The 19,337-nt window shown below is 32.8% G+C and overlaps 4 pseudogenes across 4 annotated transcripts; 1 reads left to right on the top strand and 3 right to left on the bottom strand.

Annotated features, from left to right (window-relative positions):
- Nucleotides 1-4,083: 4,083 nt before the first annotated feature.
- Nucleotides 4,084-5,883, top strand: AT5G28698 (annotated as a pseudogene; the record flags this gene model as incomplete). The annotated part of the gene is made up of 1 exon: nt 4,084-5,883.
- A 3,726-nt stretch (nt 5,884-9,609) lies between these two features.
- AT5G28700 lies at nt 9,610-10,812 on the bottom strand (annotated as a pseudogene; the record flags this gene model as incomplete). Its single annotated transcript has 1 exon — nt 9,610-10,812.
- An 868-nt stretch (nt 10,813-11,680) lies between these two features.
- On the bottom strand, nt 11,681-12,577 carry AT5G28710 (annotated as a pseudogene; the record flags this gene model as incomplete). The annotated part of the gene is made up of 1 exon: nt 11,681-12,577.
- A 1,909-nt stretch (nt 12,578-14,486) lies between these two features.
- Nucleotides 14,487-15,760, bottom strand: AT5G28712 (annotated as a pseudogene; the record flags this gene model as incomplete). The annotated part of the gene is made up of 1 exon: nt 14,487-15,760.
- Between the last annotated feature and the right edge of the window lie 3,577 nt (nt 15,761-19,337).

The raw sequence follows: 19,337 nt of genomic DNA on the forward strand, positions 1-19,337 counted from the left end.
ATTTAGAAGAACGTGGGAGATTTATGTGAAGTCCGATCGGGATGAAACTTCGTGGACTTATTCATGATACTACTGGCTACCTATCTAACGGTGGGATTACGTTTATAACGGTTAGTCTTTGACTTATGCATATGTTTTCGAGACAGATTTATAGAGAGTAAATCGTATCAAAGTTTTATAGTTTGATGGTGCAAATGAACTTGGCTTGAGCTGAAGCTTTGTAGGAGCTTTCATGACTTCTGGATTCAGGTCTTGGTTGAAGGAGAACTAAGTTAGAGCTTATGAGCATGTGGTTGCAATAAAGATTGCCTAAGTGAAAGGAAAGGAGTCTTCATCTTCAACTAGGCTAAGGTGAGGGTGGTATTTGCGAAGCATGGTATCATTTTCTTTTGTTATGCTTCTTGACGCATGATATGTAGGCTTAGATCTGATTGTATAGGATAAGATTACATGATGATATGACTTTATGATTGTTCAGTATGATGTTTGATAATGTGATGTTATGTATGATATTATAAGTATGTGTATGTTAAGTATGATTATGAGTATGTATGTATGATGAATGTATGAGTGGGAGAATCGAGCTATGGGCCGTGGTCTCCCTAGTGATGTGGACAGTGATGGACCGACAGTTTAACACCTGGTCAAGAAAAGCTGACGAGCCCGGGATGGGAGTGTCTCAGCCACGAGGGCCAGCCTCCACTCATGAGCTTCTAGTCATCACGAGGATGACTGGACCTAACGATGTGTATGTTTATATTAATATATATAAGATAATTTTTATGAATGTGTTGTTAGAAGTTAAAACATGTTAGGTTGATTGCGTGTGTCTACGTTTATATATTATGATGATCATTGTATAGCTTTAGAAAGTGTTCTATGTTTCAGTGGGCAGAGTAGATTCCCCTCACTAAGTATTCTTTATTCACCCTTTTTTTCCTTTTTTTCCTCAGGTTAGTAAGCGTGAGGAGTTATGTGCAATGTTTTGTTCGTATGTGAATTTTAAAGAAAACATTTTGGCAAGATCAGATGAATAACATGCCGTTTTGGCCTATATGGCGGGACGGGTGTTATATTTACCTCAGTTAATGAGTGGTAATTAGGCATCCAATGCTAATATTTGCTAAATCAAGTATTTATTCCATCATTGTTTCTTTTGCTAGCGATGAAACCTGAGCTACCAGATTATGAGAAGCGTAATGTTAAAATTCAGGCCTAATAGAGATCTATTGTGTACTTGTGGAGACGGGGTCCCAGAGAAGAGGTAGGAGAAGAGGTCGCCGCCAGAGGTAGTGAAGTCAAGGTCGCCAACGATCTCTTTGGTAGCAAATCCTCGCTGGAATTGGCCTCGTTGTTTCATATGACTCTACACAAGAAAACAACTAAAACTACAAAAGAGTGCAAACAAGATTGTATTCATTTTTTACAGGACATTAGTGACTAATTTTTGGGAGGAAGAACTACGTCCTGGGTTGCAAAAAAGTGGGTTGTGAAGAGTATAAAAGTGAAGAGAAAATTGGGTTGCACCAAAAAAAAGTGAAGAGAAAACTAAGGCTTGGATATAAGTGTGTCTCTAATTCCCGCCCTTTTTGTAAGTAATTTCTTGGGTACAGACAAAAGGTTATTTTTAAAATTTACTTAAAAATGTAAATATATATATGGTTTACTATTGGTCATGGTGTGAAGAGACATCTTCTCACATTTATTATAAGAAAAAATAATTGAAAACAAAAAAACATATCTTGTTAAAGTTGGAGTGTTAGAAATGATTTTGAGGCTCTAGGTAAGTAACTAATGCTCTCTCGTTAAAGTTGGATTGTTAGATTCATTAGTAATCGGTTCTTTTCGCTAAAGATATATTATCAAAATGTTTTACTTTTAATTTTCTAACACAACAAAATTTATTACTAAAATTCTCTGTCAATTAAGTTTTATGAAAAAATTTAAACAATTAAATAAATACTATATTAATTAATTATTAAATCAAAATAGCTTAAAAATCCTAGATTCTTCCCTAATTCTCTTGTTCTCCCAAATCTCTCGAGAAGATGAGTTCCATATACTATTTTATTATCTTCTTGGTTGTTGGTCTAATCTGCTATGTGGTTTATCAGATTTAGATCTCTAGAATTCCAAATCCTGAGTTTGAACTTAAAACAAAAAAAAAATCCTGAGTTTGAGCTGCCTCTGTGGAACCCTAAAAGTCAAATCTCTCAAATAGATGAATCGTATAATCAGACTTTTTCAGCCCTCCTGATATTCCGACGAGCAAGGACTCTTTCCCAGCGACCGACGACTCTTTTTTGGTGACTTATGAATCTTTTCAGGCGATCGACGGCGATTATCCAGGGTAAGAAGATGATACTATTCTATTTAGCAAGTGCAACAGGCCAAAAATTTTCTTCAAGTTCAAATAAGACAAAGCAATCAAAATGGATATAACATTAATAAACAGTGTTTCAATATATAGGCAGGAGGTTTAAAATTATATAAAGAAACATACATTAATACTATTGGTGTGAATTTTCAATTTAGGACAATCTTGGCTTAGTGAATTATTCGCTCTCTCCTCTTTATTGATGATATGTTTACCACAGGCCACTCCTAGAGTTTAGGAGAAGTAACCCTTCTTGCTTGCTTTTACTCCAACCTTGGCCTATGTAAAATATTCTCTGTACAGGTCAGAAACCGAGAGAAGGCATATGAAGGATGAGTTAAACAAGGAGGTAGAAGAATACCTGAAGATGGTTGAGCATGAAAAGCCTTCTCCGAAGATGCCTATGATGTTTTCTCCGAGGCTGCAACTGAAATATTTTCCTACCACATCTCCAACATTTAATCAGTTTCTAGATTAAAAACTTATGAAGTTGTTTCTGATATCTGTTTTGCCTTTGGTTCCTGTAACTTCAGAAGGCTGATTCCGCCGATGGTAAAAAACACCAAAGCTAAGCCACAAAAGAATGAAGAAGAGGTGGAGGACATATGGGCATCATATTTAACGTTTAAGCGGTACTTGTTCCTGTTTTTGGCTGGGTTTCTATTTTCTTTGTTTTCCCATTTCCTACGGGTTCTTTATCTTTCTCTCTTTAGCTCAATTTTATTATTTTCTGGTATCATATGAAGAATGTACATTTACTACTCGTTTATTTTCTTGTTTTCTATTGCTACTGTAGGAGCCAGCCAAGATTTGTACGGAGATGTTAAAGAGAACCTTATTTTGGTTGCGTATGGTTTTGGTTAGGTTTGACATAATGCCTTAATAAATGTGTGTCTTTTGGATTAGAGCAGAGATAGTTTTTGGGATGTTATAACATAAAATCGGTAGTTATGCATCTTTGCAAGTGTGGTTCTGAAAGGGTGAACCTTTTTTGCAAGATAACATGTGTTTGTGATTTTTTTGGTGAACACATGTGTGGCTTTCTGTATGTTTCTACATGTTCTCGGGTAAGTTGAAGGATTCTTTTTGGTATGTTTTTAGGGAAACATGTTATATTTTCAAGTGTGGCCATCATAAACATGTGATGGATAAGGATTATTATGTTGTTAGTTATGTATTTGGGATTAAAAAAAAAAACTATCGAAAATCCATGTTGTTTATGGTTCTTGTTATTTTTGTTGGTTATGCTTCTTGGTATGTCACTGAACTTCTGAAGAAAAATGGATTTGCATGGAGTGAGGAGGCAACAAGAGCATTCCAACCTTATATGAGATGGCTATATGTTTGTTTTTTTAGGGAAAGAAAATGTTGCATATAACTAGTGTTTTTGGAGAATTGTTGGTGAACAAGGACTCATGGAAATTCAAGGTGAATAAAATTCAACATTAGGGATGGTTTGAAGTTTGATGATATTTTTCAGATGGTTAGCGAAGATTTTGGTATAGATAAGTTGATTCATGAGGTAGAACTTAGCTATGCGTTGCCTGAACCGATGATGAAAAACATGCTGAAAGATATTCTTCCAGTCTTTGTGAATAATGATAGGCAATTGGATAGTTCCTTTGGAATTTGCAGATCGATGCATGTTCGTCTTTACATCTCTGTAAAGAATTCTAAACCAAGAGCATCAAGATCAAAGTTTAAATTTTTGTGAGATTTCTGTGGTTTTTTGGAGAAAGTGGTAAGAACATGATTGGAAAATCATATAATAATGTTGGCAGGTAGAATAGTAATGCTGACTGAAGTTGAGTTTTCTAACTTGCATGATGAGAATGTCATTCAAAAGGAGCAATGGTTCAAGAGTAAATCAGACCTGTCTTGGAAAATACGGATGCTTGCATGTGAACGAAATTTCAGATTTACTATTTACAAGTCAGAGCCCAAGTTGTTGGTTATAAAATGTGTTGACAAGAACTGTAAATGGAAGATTCAATGTACAAAGAAGAAGACATGCGAGTATTTCTGGGTAACAAAGTATATCGACAACCATACATGTCTCGGTAGAATCATTGGTCCACCAAAAGCTTCTTCCAAAGTAACGAGTAAGCTTATTTTGGATAATTTTAGAAATATCGGTCTTAGTATGAAACCAAATTTGATCTTGACAATTTTGAAGAAACGATATGGTATTGATTCAAAATACTGGAAGACATGGAAATATAGAGAAGATGCTCATGATGAGGTATTGGGTTCTCCAAAAAGAAACTATGCTCAAATGCAAGTATTCATTGCCAAGATTAAACAGGCTAATCCGGGTACCATAACATATTTTGAGATTGATAATCACTAGAGATTTAGGTACTTTATCTTATCATTTGCTACTTATGCCAAAGGGTATGAATTCATGAGGAAAATTGTAGTAGTTGATGGACTTTCTTGAAAGGAAAATATGGTGGCGTTTTGCTGATTGCAACGGCTCAGGATGGCGACTCTCATAGTTATCCTCTTGCATTTGGAATAGTAGATTCGTTGAATGATGCATCATGGGATCAGTTTTTCATCAAGTTGAAATTTGTTGTATCAAATAATCCTAGATTAGTAATGATATCAGACAAACAATCATCAATTCAAAAAGCCATTTCAAACGTGTATCCAATGGCTCATCGAGGAATATGCACTTATCATCTCAAAAAGAATGTCATCACTAAGTCGGGAGGAAGTAAGATTGCTAAACTCGTACAGACAACATCAAAAGCATACACTTCAAATGAATTTGACGGGATTTTTGGTGAGATACGGCGTGAAAATTACAAGTTGGGCGTATATTTGGTAGAAGCAAATGTTCGACTGTGGTCACGTGCTTATTTTTCCGGAGACAAATATGACACTACTAAAAGTAATTCAGCAGAATCACTAAATAATGTGTTAAAAAAACCTCGTGAGCTACCCATTCTATCATTGCTTGAGGTAATAAGGAATACACATACACAATAGTTTTTTTATCGTCGAGAAAGCGTTGCAAAATTTTGTACATCTCTCACCCCTAGAATTGAAAAAGAGCTCTATAAAAGGTGTGATGTGTCATATAATTTTGAGGTGCAACCTATAAATCTGCATGAGTTCCAAGTAACTGATGGGTCACAAAATTTTGTGGTTGATTTACAACGGATGACTTGTACGTGTCATGTGTTTGATATTGAGAAGATCCCTCGCAAGCATGTTGCTAAGGCTGTAATGAGTCAAGACATAGATGATGGGTTATTAGTGCATCATTACTATACAAAGTCTCACATGTATGTTGCATATCCTGAGAGTATAAAGCGTATAGATGAACTTTCAGATTTGAGCAAGATACCTTCTGATGTTATTGGTCAGACTTGTCTTCATCTAGAGGTCCAACAAAAGACTAGGAAGACCTAAAAAAGAAGATATCAAGGTTTTGGAGAACGCATGACGAAGAAAAAGGCACGAAAACAACAAGCTTGCTCACAATGTCATCATTTGGGACATAATCGTGCAACATGTGACTTTGGTTTTTGTTTTCTTTTGAGTTTATGACGTTTTTATTTGAAAAACTGGCATTTTGTATTTGAATCTGGATTCTTCTTTGCTTGTTGGGGTTTATTTTTTGTTTTTCTTTTGAGAATTTAGCTCATCAATAATAGTTTTTTTTTGTTAATTTGGTGTGTGTGATGGGTCTAGTTGATTCTTGCGTTTTTCTTTTTATTTCAGGGAAACTTTCCATCTACTAGTGTTTATCCTGGAAGTAATTGTATAGATTTAAAAGGACCAGAGATTAGCATGGAGTTGACAAAGTTACTGAGATTTTTGACCCTCTATATACTCTTCTCCAAAAAGCCATTTGCAGTGTTTTAGGAGACTGCTGGTTATAGGGGAATTAAACAAGGCTGATGTGATTAAAACATTGAACAACGAAGACTTATATTCATGAAGATGTCCTTCTTGGGAAGCATAAAGCAATGGTAGGTCATGTTAATGTGATTTTCTTCGTGCTATTACTTGTGATTAGCTTGTTTATAGTAACTAGATACTTTGTTTTCCAGACTAGAATTTCAATTTTGAAACAATATAAATTCTTACTTTTTGGATAGCTTCTCCTATGAACATATGTTTTGGAAGGCTAGAAAGAGTTTGTCTCACATAGATATTTGAATAATTGTAGATATATATTCCCAATAATGATTGATCCCCATTGTTGTTCATGTATTAAAGATTGGACATAATTTGTTACAAAGAGTTTTATCAGTTGAATTGTAAATTTGATAAAATGGTTATCATACTGTTGATACGAGACTGTGGTTAGATTGATTAGGATACGGTTAGGACGCTTAATTAGAGCTCGGTGGTTGAATATTTTATACTTTTGAGCTCTGTTTTGTTTTTGTTTATATCCAAAACCATAAACAATTGAATTTGGGAACCGTGCAGATTATGCAGCTTGCATTCACGATTATACAAAATACCAATTTCAAAATATATCCTGCTATTGATCCGTGGCACTCATAACATTAAAGATATGTTAACAGCAGCAACTAGTGAAGTGGAATAAAGCTAACAACTTCCACAAAAAATATTATTATTTTTGTAATAAGAAGGTATCTTTCTTTTCTCTATTATCTACGTATAACAAAGAACAATATCATAAAGTATTAGAGTAACGTGTATTGTAACGTAACATATCATAAGTAAAGAAAGCTGCTTAATAGAAGATCATAAAAAGAAAATTAAACCTCAAAACCAAATTCAAAACAAAAGAAAATCAACTAGAGATCCGTCCAATGGTTACCTTCCATGAACATATCGGTTGCCAACTTTTTTCGAATATCCTTGATGTTTGCATCACATACCCCAATCTTCATATCTACGTCTAATGCAAGTCACTCTATATATTTCAAAGTATAAACTCTACAATCACCCGATATTTTGTTTTGTGATATTTCTCCACATCTTCTGATTTTGTAACCAGCATCATTTAAGTCATCTTGTTCAGCAGAAGAAACAAAAGCTTTGATAAGATATGGATCCAAAAGTGCGTACACAAACTCTTTAATCTCTTCATCGCTAGCAATCGAAGTAATATTATTGTATACATCAATGTGTCAGTGAAGAATCGATATATCCAAAGCAATCCAATGAACATGTTTGATGTTTAACACCAAGAAGACTTCATCAACATCCACTCCCATTCTTTTGTTGGTCCTATTACATTTTGGCAAAACACCGTTGTAATAGTCGATTAATCCAGAGCTCCAATCAATTTTTTTTGGATTTTCCAAAAACTTTTCATAGCTCCTGGATATGTGCACAATAAATGGAACATCAAGAAACGCCACGTTTAGTGTGAAATGGACATGAGACTTTTCCTAATTGTTTCTAAGCAATGACATGCCAACATCGATATGCTACCACAGAAAATATGTAAGTTAGTTTATGTAAAGAAAATGTTTTATTATTAATAAAAAATACAATTTACTTACATCTTCACTTAACCAAGTTTGTGGATCAATAAGCTTCACGAAAAATTGCTTGTCTACTTTTATGGTGCCCAAATTGACAATTCTATTTCAGCAATCAATTATACATGGGTTTAATGGCTATTAATGCAAAAAAAGAATATTTTTTTGCGAAAGTATATACATGTCTATCTTTAACCATCAGTCAAGTCAGTTAGCAGTGCTTTCATCTACTAGAGCAAATGGATCATATTGATCTGAGTTCACAACCTTTATGGTTCTTCCCATCCCTTCACCAATATCTAATAACAAACCATAATTTTCTATTTGCATATCAACGGTATCCTTCTTTCTTTGGGTGTGTTTGTTCTCTTTGGTCGGTGTCATGTTCAATATCTCGACAGAAGAATCTGATTTTACTTTATCGTAAAAAGTCTTCAAATTGCTTTTCTATTTTTGTAAAAACAAAATATTTGGATCAAAATAAATTCATAAATATCAAATAAATACATATTATTTTCATAAATTGATGACTTTGTACCTTGTTTGTTTTTGCATAACTTTTGCAAGTTGGTTTAACTTGTCCTTCATATTTGAAATATCAAAGCTAAGGGTCCGAATGGTAACCACAGTTTTTATTTTGCGGGGAAAGCGTTATTACAGTGCGGTTCGGTTTAACTGTGGTACGTGCGGAAGAAATTGGGAGACAAGTGCGGTTTGTACAAAATAAGCAGTATAGAATAATGTTTGATTGATGAAACAAACTACTTGCGGTGCGGATTATAGATTATATATATATTAATAATTATTTATTTTTTGTATTAATAAATAAACAATAACAGATATTTATAAACCGCTAATACAAAAATTGATAAAAATATAAATTTAATTTTGTAACATACATAGCGTTACATGAGTTGACTAATTTCACCACATATTAGTTTTACTAAATTATTATATACATAATATTTATTTATAAATAGATGCACCAACCTAAAAAAAAACAAAAAAAACATATAAGTGTACCAACATACAGATAACCTACTTTAATATATTTATATATATATATATATATATATATATATATATTTATATATATTTTATTTTATTTTATTCTTAAAATATTAAGTAAATATAATACTTTTGTTGTAAAAAAAACCAGAGAGTATAAAGTATTTTCTTTGGACCATAATTGTTTGCATACGGATAGAAAATTAAAAGTGGATTTCACTTTTGTGAGGTATAGAAAATCGTGCACGTAATTCATCTTCTTATTATAAAAAATGCAAAAAAAAAAAGAAAAAAAAACTGTGATTGGTGATTTGAAAGCATTTTTTAAGAAAGTTTTGAAAACCGCACCGCTTTATTATTGCCATTCAAAGCAACCATAGTGATTAATTTCTAAGTAAGGTTTCTATTTATTTTTTATTAATAAATTTGGATAGTTTTGTAATTTAGAAATTGTTTAGAGTTTTAGAAAATTTTATGGTCCATTGGTGGAATCCTTAAGTGGGTTTCTAAAACAAAAAAAGAAAATTTAAAAAAGAAAATTTGTTAATATTTTTATTTGAGCAAATATGATTATTATTAGGAACTATAAAATTTTAAACATACATGATATAGAAAGAGAAGAAAAAAAACATATTAAAAAGCGAAAAAAATAACGATTACATTTTAAGATTGATTCTGGTAATAATGTTGTCATACATGTTCAACTAAATCAGCTTTTAATACTTCATGTTTAATCCGATCACGAACTCAGGCTCTAGTGGCCATCATATTACCGAGATTTGAAGGCATATATGTAGCATACGTGAAATCCACTTGTGAAGAGCTAGCAAATTCAGGATGTACAAATTCAGATACATCACACTGAGTGTACCCATCTCGTTCATCCTCTACTATCATATTGTGAAGTATTATACATGCTCGCATAATATTTCCAATTTTCACCTTATCATGAAAAAGAGCTGGATGTTTGACAATGGAAAACCGAGCTTGAAAAACTCCGAAAGCACGCTCAACATCTTTACGACAAGCTTTTTGAGTTGTAACAAATAAAGAAGCTTTATCACCTTGTGGATTTGAAATTGATTGGATAAATGTAGCCCATTTAGGATAAATTCCATCTGTGAGGTAGTAAGCCAAATTATAGTCTTTCCCGTTGACTACGTATTTCACTTTCGAAGCTCGACCTTGTAATATATCATCAAAAACTGGTGAGCGATCAAGAACATTGATATCATTTAAGGTACCTGGAGGTCCAAAAATCGCGTGCCATATCCAGAGATCTTGGGAAGCAACAACCTATAAAACGATTGTTGGTTTTCCTGATCCACGTGTATATTGTCCTTTCCAAGCGGTGGGAGAATTTTTCCACTCCTAATGCATACAGTCGATGCTTCCTATGATCCCGGGAAATCCATGTTGCTCTCCAATATGGAGTAGTCGTATAAGATCATCTCGTGTGGGTATTCTTAGATAGTCATCCCCAAAAAAATTTATGATTCCTTCTGCAAAATGTTCCAAACATACCAGCAACGTGCTTTCACCAATTCGGAGGTATTCATCAACCGCATCAGCTGCAATACCATATGCGAGCATACGAATTGCTGCTGTAGACTTCTGTAGTGCCGAGAAATCAAGTCTTCCGGTAGCATCTCTTCTTTGTTTAAAGTATGGGACTTCATTGGAGAATCTCTCAACTATACGCATGAACAACGGCTTGTTCATTCTAAACCGGTGTCGGAATATATGGGGAGGATATGTTGCATTTTCTGTAAAATAGTCGTTCACTAATTGGATGTGACCTTTTTCACGATTTCTTTTGATATATGCTTTTTTTTTCCTTGGCTTGACTTTTTGACAATTACCATAACTCTCAACTGCTTGATCAAAACATTGATCAAACTTATCATCGAACATGTCATCGAGATTATAGTTTGAAGAAGAACCTGCCATTTTAGCAAAATTATAGAAAGAGAGAGAGGGGATAAAGATGATTAGATAGAAAAGAGTGTTTATTATTGTGATAAAGAGAGTTGATGGAAATATTGAAGTATGATAGAATTGTGTAGAAAGAGTTGTGTTGAACGAATTATATCTAGAACAATAAAGGAGTGGTGTTCGGATTCTTATTATGCGGTGTACATTCATTCATACAAAATAAAAGAATAGTGTTCTGTCAACAATAATGAATGGTACAAATGAAAAGAACAATCAAGTTTGTGGTGACAAACTAAAGTACTTGATGTCGGTACTAAAGAACCCTCCTTTGTGACAAACTAAAGTACATGATGTCGGCACTTGTGGTCGTTTCCAAGTCCTACAAAATGTAATAAAAAGATCAATCATAACTATAACTTAAACTGAACACAAACATTGAAAAATAAGACAAACATAAACTGAACAAAAACATTAAAACATAATTGAAACTAAAACTACTCATAAACTGAAACATGATTTCTGAAACTAAAACTACTACAACTCATGTTCTGTCAACATAATTGAAACTGAAACTACGCATAAACTGAAACATAATTACTGAAACTGAAACTGCTACAACTCATGTTCTGTTAACATAACTGAAACTTAAACTGAAACTACTCATAAAGTGAAACATTAATACTGAAACTAAAACTGAAACAACTAAAAACATTAAAACATAACTGAAATTGAAACTACTCATAAACTGAAACATGAAAGTACATAGTCATACACTTAAACATAAAACATAGACTTAAAACAGACACTAAACATAAAAACAAACTTAAAACAGACACTTAGACAAACATAAACTAGAAACAAACACTTAACATAAAACTTAAACTCAAGCCAACAACTCATTGATTAACTTTTTCTTAAGATCAATCTCTATAATAGATAGAGGTTTTGTTTTCCCTAACAGACGCTCAAGCAACTTAGTCCTATTTTTCTTCTCTTTAATAATGATTAGCTTCTCTTTCGCTGCGTGATCTTTATCTTTTATCTCCCAGATACTTTGTATCTCCTTCAAAGCATTGGTTTCTTCACCTTCAACCGGACTTTGCTTGGCGGCTTTGGCAGCTTTAACACTAATGGGACGAGCTTCCTTGTCTTCAACGCCAACAGAGTCAGAGTCAGCTTCACATTTTCTTCTCTTTGCTTTCCCATGAGTAGACTGAGCAATCCACTTTTGATCATATCTAAGCTCCCTCCAAGCATGCTCACAAGTAAACTTGCAGCCATAATCTTTCGAGAAGATCTGATGTGCCAAAGACACCACAAAATCATCATTCTGACCACTAGTTTGTTGTTTGCTTGCGGTCAAGTAGCTCCCTACAAACTTGTTCACGGTGTCATTCACTTTTGATCACATGTGTTTACAACATATGTGGCCTCTTTTCTCCACACCTTTGAGCTTTGGACTTCAGAACGCTGCCCCCTTTTGCTCATTGCCCACCATCGGATCCTTGGAAGTGTTCAGCCACCCACATATGAGAACAATATCTTCAATTGATGACCAATTCCTCCTTGGTTTCTTGGCTTTCTTCCCTTTCTTCCCAGCAATTAGTGCTTCATCTTCACTTGGATCATCATCAGACCACTCAGTGCTAAACACAGGGACATTTGTTGATCCAAGTTCCAAGCATTCATATGGATTTGGTGAGAGATTGTGACTGTCATCTTGACTGTTCAAAAGGTTTATAAAGCTTGAAGTATGATGATATGAATTCGTTGAATCCATATCTTTGTTTGTGGTTGTGTGTTTTAAAAATTAAAGGTTCTGGTGCTGTGTTTTAAAGGTAAATTATGGTGAAGTTAGACAACTCACAATCAATCCCACACTAAATACTATTAACTTAACTTCAATTACCAAGCAATCATCACGGTTTTACAGTTTTAAATGCTACAAGAACTAGCATTTGATGTTTACCTACAAAAGCATTTGACGTTTATCTAACTATGACACTTCTATTTATATCAACCAACAAACATTTATCACAGTAAATAACAGTAAAGCATATTGATCACATAAATAAATACAAATTGATAAATTACCTTGCATTCGATCTCATTGTTGTTGTCACCTTTGTACCTTGCATTATATCCAATCAAGAAACAACCACCTTTGTTGAGAATCGTCAACCTCACACAAAATAGAGAGATAAAGAAGTATCATGATCAAAGTCAAAAAATTTAAACAAAAACATTATTATATCGATCTACCAAAGGATCAAAAATCCTAATCAAATTCATATCAAATTCGTTTCAAAATCATAATCAAATTTATAGGAAAATCATAATCAAATTCATATCATATCAAAGATCAAAAATACATTGTATCTCTAAAATCGTATCATATCAAAGATCATATCATATCAAAGATCAAAAATCATAACCCTAATTGCGTTTACAAGAACCCTAAAATTGTTTACAAACAATAACCCTAATTTTAATAACCATCAAATCCCAAATTAACTCAACCTAATTTCGACAGAATCTAACCCTAATACTAACATGCAAAAGGAAACAGAGAGGAATCTTACCGTTTCGTCTCCGATTGTCACCAAGTTCGTCTCCGATTTGGATCCTCGATTTCAATTTGGTTCAAAGAATCAATTTTGATTTGTCTCCGATTTGGATCTTCGATAATCATCCCGGTGGTTGAAACAGTCGTTAAGGTGATATTTTTGTTGCTGATTTCATGAACAAATCACTAGATTAACGTCGACGAAGTGAATTGATTTTGGTCTCTCCGTCGGCAAACACGAAGAAAAGAGAGAGAAGAAGAAGAAAAATTAAACGCGTTTTCTATATTTTTTTTTTTTTGTCAACTTGTTTACCCAATCAAAATTTGCCACGTCAGGATTTCTATTGGATCTCAAAAACCCCATTTTTGGGAACGATCCTAAACGGATTGTTGTGTTTTTCTTTCATTTGGGCCCATTTCATCTTAGAAATGCTCTATAGAAATCCATTAAAAACCCTTGCTGGACTTGGTCTCACAGCCTAAGTCTTGTGATACACGAATCGAAGTATTCCGTCGTTAATACCTCCATACATGAAACCATCTTTGTCTTTTGTTTTAAGGTCTCGTAATCTTTATGGTTTTGTGCTTTACGTTTTCCATTGGTTTTTGAGTATTCTATCTCTAATCCATAATACTTGTAAATAAAATAAATAATATTATGTTAGATGTATTAGAACTTTATGGTTTCGAATGGTGCAAGCGGATCAAGCGGTGCGGATCAGGCAGATCAAGCGGTTCATGCAGATCAATTGTGGATCAAGCGTATTAGGCGGATCAAGTAAAAAAAGTGTGGATCAAACAATTCAAAATCTATGTTGAATGGTGAAATGATAGAAAAGCGGTTTCAGTAGTAAAAATAATTACAAAATATTGAAAGTTAATATTTTAAGTTAAAAAAAAATAGATTAAAGAATATTAATAAAAATTAATTCTCTTTTTAAAACTAAAAATTATTTTAATATATATCAAATATACAATTTCGTACTAAAAATAAAAATGATTGTTTCATTAATTATAAGAATATTATGTACATATTTTCAGGACAGATGTAATTATATCGAACTTTGATTTATTAAAAGATAAATATAATTATGTTTTGTATATGTTATATATGAAATATTATAAATAAAATAAATATAAAATAACACATGAAAATGACTGAAACTTCTACTATACAGTATTTTTATCTTGCCATAGTTTATATGCAATATATTCTCTGATGTTTGCCATTACATCTTCATCTTCTACCTCTGCTGCTTCCATTTCATCTTGATTCGTTGCATTGTCTGTGTAGCTATTCTTAGTGTGTCCCATTCTTTTAGTGAAATCTTCATCTGGAAAATTTGAAATTCTAATAAAATTTTGTAGTCCCATTGTAGCAATTACCACTATTTTTGCACTTCAATAATATATCTAGGGAACTTAGAAAGAATCCTCCACTTTTTCTTCCAAACACCAAATGTCCTCTCAATAACAGACCGCAAAGAAGCATGCCATCTATTAAACAATTCATGTTTATTCCTCGGAGGATGATTAGTGTTAAATTGTGACATATGATAACTTACTATCCTGTTTCGTAAAGATCTGTACAGGGTCAAAAATCCTTTTATATATGGATATCCAGAATCTACAACATAGTACTTGTCTGCCGGAGGCATTGGAAATTCAGGATCATTTTTTTTGTGCCATCACAAGAACTGTTGTATCATGACATGATCCAGGTGCTCCATTCCAAACATATGTGAATAACATATTTAGATCACATATTGCCATGATGTTAAAAGATGTTATATCATGTTGATTCCAATACATTCCTTGCAATGCGGGTTTCACATTAACGCATGCATGAATCCCATCCGTAGCTCCAACAAATCCAGTAAAATATCGCCCATATCAGTCATCCAACTACAGCCGTTCAGGAATCCTATGTCATTCTTGTGTTGTTGGAGTTTTGATATAATCACAAGCAAGTAATTCAGTAGCTGTCAGAACTTCAAAAAACTTTCTCTTCACTGTTTCTTGATTTCGTCCAAACCGTAATCCAACATCTCGTTGAACTTCATTGTGCCTACATATCCGGAGAAATATAGCAACACTCTCTTTGATGCTTACATTCAATGGTTATTGTAATCCATAATTGGTTTGTAGAATATGACACAATGTTGTGAACGCATCAAGTGACATCCGTAGCAACTGTAGACAAGCAGCATTATCTTCATTTAGTCGAGACCAAATGTTTCTCCATCCTAGACCGCAATTTGTTTGAACAGGTCCTCTTTGAAAATATCGTTCATAGTAATTCAATGATGGTTGAATTAGCAACTCCTCAAATTGCTCATTTTTCAAATTCCACAACTCGAGTCTCTATTCATAACTTAGAGTGTGTGAACTTTGTGATCTTAATTAACAGATACGAAAAGCCTGTAATTCAATATACAAGAAATAAAAGAAATATTAGATCAATAATAAACACCATTCATTAAAAATTTATTAAACATACAACATTATATAAAACATATAGTGGTTTGTTAATTAAACAAAAACATAAGCTTTAACACTAATCTTCATCTTCTAAACCACTTTGTTGACTTTCATTTCAATCTAGTCTTTGGTTCCCCAAATGTTGAATAATCCTCCGGCTCTATGTGATTGTGGTTGGAATTCTCTAAATCCAGTCATTGTATCTGTCAATGTTGTCTCAAAGGCTTGTTTTCTACGGGCACCTCAGGAACTACTTGCGATAGCAACTCTTGAGCTTCCTGCCTCTTTTTGTATTACTTGCACAGCTTACATTCCCCCGTTGTTGAGTTATGGAAGAAGGAATTCGGGTCGCATCCCGGGTGGATTCGGTTGAAAGACGTGATTCATCTTCAATGTTAACACGATACACCTCTTCATTTTCTTGTGTTTCGGGAACTTGAGTTTGTTCCCTATCACTTCCATCTATGTCTGAATTCACATGCTCTTCTTCATTATCTACACCCTCGTTCATCATCTCTACTCTTCTTTGGTTTACAGAATATTGAGGTTGTAAATGAAGATCATATAATGAGAAACAACGTTCCATCACTTCCCAAAATTATGGTGGTTTTCGATGAAGTGATTTTATTATTCTACACCCTTGTTAAAAAAATTATAAATTTTTTATACATCTATATTAGTTAAACAAATATTTTTGGTTATGAGATAAATTATAATTAATTACCGTTTCATTGTCTTTCCACCATTGTTCAGATGCAGATAACATGGATGTCGTCGGATCAACTGAAATGCCGGTGGACGTTTTCATAAGAGCTTTCCACTTCTTATACTTCTTTTTGAAATTATCATGTTTTTCTTGCTAACATTCATCTTGAATTCTTTATTGAACTTTCGAGTGATAAACTCTTTACCATAAGGCGTCGGATCTTTAAGACAGTAATTATTCATGGCTAGTGCTTCGTCATACAATTCAATGAGTCTTCTTTTTCGTTGATAAGTCCATTTAAAATTAGCTTCACTTTACGAATTTAAAAACATATATTTATAATTTTAATAAAAAAATATGAATACATTATAAATTTAAATTAATTACAATAATAAAAAAATTACATGTGATGTTGTTTGATTATGAGCACTTGTGTTGCTTTTCTCAAGAGAATTTGTGTTTCCTCGACGATTTAATGTCATTTCTACAATCAACTGGTTAAAAAAAGTTAGCATATTAATTTTTATTATTTAAAATTTTTATAATAACTTGTAACATAATAAAATAGCATAATCCTTACAAACCAATATATTTAATTAAACTAATTTACTTATAAAATTGTGTGGTTTATAAAATTTATCTAAAATATTGTAGTTAATTAAATTAGTTCATATAGAATAATTTGTTTTTTAATTTAACACATTAGTATTACAAATGAAAATAGTTTTTAAATTTAAACTGTTTTATAACTAAATTAATAAAAAGGTGTTGTGCATTTAATTTATTGGTTATTTAATATCCCATTTAATATTTTAAACATATATTTAATAAATTTATTAACAATATATTTACAAGCTTAAAAAATAATAATTGTTAATATAGGATTCACTGTAAAATTTATATCCTACTATTATATAATAGTTGCTTAAATTTTACAAATAAATTAAAATGTAAGTTCAAATTTGTTTTTAATAATTTTATAACTTATTTTACAAAATTATAAGTAATACATTCATATTGAAATAAATGAGCATTTCAAAAATTAATAATCATTTGTATATAATTTAATTTTAAATTTTCTATTATTTTGTAAAATTCATATTTCAAAAAATAAGAAATGTATTTTGATTTTAATAATCTAAATTACTTTAACTTCAAATGTTCTTTTTGATTTTAAACTCATTTTATAAAAACCACAAGAAATACATTTATATTTGTGTTACTCTAAATTTCAAAAGAATAATTATATGTTATTAGCCATAAGTTTTTATAAAGTTATATCACTTTTCAGCTATTTTCAAATCAGTATTGTACATTAGAGGAAATTTGTAAAATCTCACCAAAATTTTAAATATTTTTAAAACTCTACTTTTTTATATTTGTGTAACGCCCGTGAACCGGAAAATCGGTTAGGGTTTGTTTTTAAATCATCCGGTTTAATTGGTTGGGTTAATTGGAAACCGTAGAGTGTGCCTATAAAAGAAGAAAACTCGAAATTAGGGCTTTGGTTAGCCACTTTTCGTTTTATAAAGGAGAAAAAGAGAGAAAAGGAGAAGGAGCAGAATCGTTAGGGTTTGGGAGAAATCAGTTTCGTCATATCAAATCGTGGTAAAAGGTAACGAACTTTGGTAGAGTTATTCCCAAGTCCTTTATCGTTATTCTCCAGTTTACAGAATTGAATTTGGATTAAAATTGGTTGAGTTATTCGCAGTTTCGTGAGACACGTTTTCTCAGACGCGAATTAGGACCAGCGGAGGTTGAAACTGATATCGTGGTCTCGTCTGTTTTCCGATCGGCACGAGATTTTGTGGGCAGCTTTGTGACGTCTGCGGCTAGGATTTCACCGTAGCGATTGAATAGTTAACGGTTAGTTTGTATTTTAGCGTTTCGTCTTTGAGACTGCTTGTTTCTGGTTTTTCCTGTCCAGTTTGCTTCAGGGTTGCTTTTGGTGTGGACTTGTTGTAGGACGTTTCTGGACTGTTTCAGACGCAAGGAGAGTCTCTCCTGGGTTTAATTGCTATTAGAATCAATTTGTTAAGGTGAGTGCGTGACCATGAGCTTATCTGAGCGATTGGGTTGTGTGTTTGTTTTGTGTGATGATATGTAGGTGTGGTGAATGTGTTTTGGGTGAATTGTTCAATGACTGGTTTGTTGTATTGTATTCGTGATTATACCTTTTTATTTGCTTGTGTGTATAGCTCGTAGATGGGAGGATCGCCTCACTAAGTATTTATGATAATACTTACGCATCTCATTGTGTTGTTGATGCAGGTAAAGATAAAGTGTGATCGTGGAATCATGGCAAGGAAGAGAGGATGATCTAGGAACTCGTTTGTTTTATGTTTGGTGTTTTTGGTTATTGGAACCCGGTTAGGATTGTCAGTTATTCTTGGTTTTGTTGATCGAATTATTTATTTATTCATAAAATAGTATTTCTGACTTGCGGTTTAATTATTATGTTATTGGTTGGTTTAATTAGATATTTATGGGAATATTTAATTATATATTTTTTTTTAAATGGGTTGGGTTGTTTCAATTTGGTATCAGAGCGATTACGGTTTTAGGTTGTGTAGAAAAATTAATTGATGAATTATTTTCCTGTTGATTGATGTGGGATGAGTTAGGGTGTTAGCATATTGAGGATTGATTATGGAGTGTTTAGTCAATTGTGTGTTGTCGGAGTCCTAGCATCATCTTCTCTGAGCCTTAAATGAGATTCCACAGTAAGTTGTTTGTGATATATTCGTTTGTTTTAGTTTCTTAGCCATTTGTTCTTGAGTAGCGCAG

This window comes from Arabidopsis thaliana, chromosome 5, assembly GCF_000001735.4.
Source record: "Arabidopsis thaliana chromosome 5, partial sequence".
NCBI lineage: Eukaryota > Viridiplantae > Streptophyta > Magnoliopsida > Brassicales > Brassicaceae > Arabidopsis > Arabidopsis thaliana.